Source organism: Lagenorhynchus albirostris, chromosome 19, assembly GCF_949774975.1.
Source record: "Lagenorhynchus albirostris chromosome 19, mLagAlb1.1, whole genome shotgun sequence".
Taxonomy (NCBI): domain Eukaryota; kingdom Metazoa; phylum Chordata; class Mammalia; order Artiodactyla; family Delphinidae; genus Lagenorhynchus; species Lagenorhynchus albirostris.
Window position 1 is genome coordinate 40,417,440 of NC_083113.1, and position 2,590 is coordinate 40,420,029.

General features: G+C 47.1%; 1 pseudogene; it reads right to left on the reverse strand.

Annotated features, from left to right (window-relative positions):
• Positions 1-1,281: 1,281 nt before the first annotated feature.
• LOC132510294 (large ribosomal subunit protein eL33-like) lies at positions 1,282-1,583 on the reverse strand (annotated as a pseudogene).
• Positions 1,584-2,590: the final 1,007 nt, after the last annotated feature.

Consider the following 2,590-nt stretch of genomic DNA (forward strand, 5'->3'; position numbering starts at 1 on the left):
CAGTTAACATATAGAAGTGTATTAGGGGACTTCCCTGGTGGCTCAGTGGATAAGAATCTGCCTGCCAATGCAGCGGACACAGGTTCGAGCCCTGGTCCAGGAAGATCCCACATGCTGGGGAGCAACTAAGCCCGTGCACCACAGCTACTGAGCCTGCGCTCTACAGCCCGAGAGCCACAACTACTGAGCCCAAATGCAACAACTACTGAAGCCCACGCACCTAGAGCCCATGCTCTACAACAAGAGAAGCCACAACAATGAGGAGCCCGCACACCGCAACGAAGAGTAGCCCCCGCTCGCCACAACTAGAGAAAGCCTGTGTGCAGCAATGAATACCCAATGCAGCCAAAAATAAATAAATAAATAGAAGTGTATTAGGGAGTGCCCTTGGGATCAATCCATGCGGAAGGGAAGTGGGGGAAGGAAGAAGAATTGAAGAGAAGCTGAGAAGGTATGATGCAGTCCTAACAAAGGCCTCAGTCAACTCCAAGGGAAGCTCCAAAGCCAGATGACCTTTCAAGAGTTGAACCAAGTTGGGCAAAGGGACCAAGCCTTAATACGCACATGGCAACAAGTCTTGGATACAGACCACCCGGAGAAAGGGGGCATGACCTGGAACAAGGTAGCTTGATCCAAGGCAAATTCCTGAAAGAAGCTGGTAGCTGGGGGCTGTCTGCCAGTAGTATTCCCAGCACTTGGAGGAAGAAGGCCATCAGACCTGAAAGAAGATCTGCGTGATACATCACAGCAACTAGCTCTTGGCATCCAATGACTCTTATGATTTTTATGACCTGCTATATTAGTTCTTGGGCTGCCATAACTAAGCACCACAGACTGCGTATCTGAGACAATGGAAATGTATTTTTTTCTAGCTCTGTACGGCTAGAAGTCTGAGATCAAGCTGTGAGAAGGGTTGACCTCTCTTCTTGGTTTATAGGTGATCAACTTTCCCCTGTGTCTTCACATGGTCTTCCACGTGTCTGTGTCCTAATTTCCTTTATAAGGACAACCGTCACATTGAATTAGGGCCTGCCTTAATGACCTCATCTTATCTGCGCTACCTCTTTGAAGACTGTCTCTCCAAATACAGTAACATTCTGAGGTCCCAACAGTTAGGACTTCGACACACAAATTTGGAGGAAGCACAGTTCGGCCTTTAACACCTGCTTACCTCTTATCATTCTCCACTATCGACTGTTCTCCCAACGTCTCTGGTCAAATCACATCAAAAAACTGATTCTTTTTCTTCCGCTGAATTTTATTTGCTTACTTTTAAACAAGTTAAATCTCTAAGGGATGCAACCCCACATGGATTCTGTGGCCAACAGCCTTAGCAGGAAGCTTGCTTCAGAATTTGGCCCAAACCAGGCTACTGTTCCATGGAAGTGGGTTATCTTTCCCTGGATGACTCTGGTTTTGTTTGGTTTGTCTCCAGACGTCACTATTTTGTTTTCCCTAGATAAAATTTGCGTTCGCGTCAGGCATAAACACTTTCAGTTTTAAGAAGAGCTGTGTACGCCCTCTGATTTGCAAGACCTTGCTTACTGCCAGCAAAAATGCTTGGACCACAGCCTTCCAGACATAATTGGTGTTTTCGAAGTCATGATCCCAGCAGGCCTCCACAGGGTCCAACATGGCAAAAAGAGAGCTACTGGCTGGTTCTGGAAGATGCTGTGCTGGTCTACACCTCTAGGCTCTGTCCATGCTCTGACCTCTGCCAGAAACGCTCTCCCCACTTTGCCCAGAGAACATCTTCATCCAACCTATGTCTCCTTCAAGAGTCAGCTGATGTGCCCACTCCTCTCTGAAGCCTTCATCGCAGTGTCTTGTCTCCTCATGTCCTTTTCTCTCACACTCCATGATGATAGACAGTTGCCTCAGAATCTCTAGTATGTACCAGGCATCAGTAAACGTGTGTTGTTTGCGTGGGTGGTTCATGGTTGGTGCCAGGGATTCTATCCTGGCCATGGCCCTTATTTTCTCACCAGCTTTGACCTCAGTGTGGACGTCTTTTACATATTTGAATGCTTTCACTCTGGGTAAAGGCAAAGTGGATCTGGGCACCATACTTCCTAGTCTCTATTTGTGGTAGGCAAAATACTGACTCTTCCAAAAATGTCCTAAGCCCTGGAATAGGTATATAGGTTACACAGCACAGGGAAATTAAGGCTGCAGTTGGAACTGAGATTGCTAGTAAACTGACCTTAAAATAGAGATATTATCTTGGATTATCCAGAAGGGCCCAACGCAATCCCAAAGGCTCTTAAAAGTAAGAGTGGCGCAGAAGGGAGCGTCAGGCGGAGAGATGGTGGAAGAACGGTCAGAGAGATGCAACGCTGCTGGCTTTGAAGATAGAAAAGGGGTACAGTGAGCCGAGTAATACAGGCAACCTCTAGCAGCCGGAAAAGGCAAGGAAGTGGATTCTCCCCTAGAGCCTCTGTAGAGGATGCGGCCCTGCTGACACTGCGATTTTAGCCCAAGGAGACGATGTCAAGACTTCTGACAGGATGGTAAGATAGTACATTTGTGCTGTGTTCAGTCCCTAAGCTTGTAGTAAGTTGTTTCAGCAATCAAAAACTTATACACCATC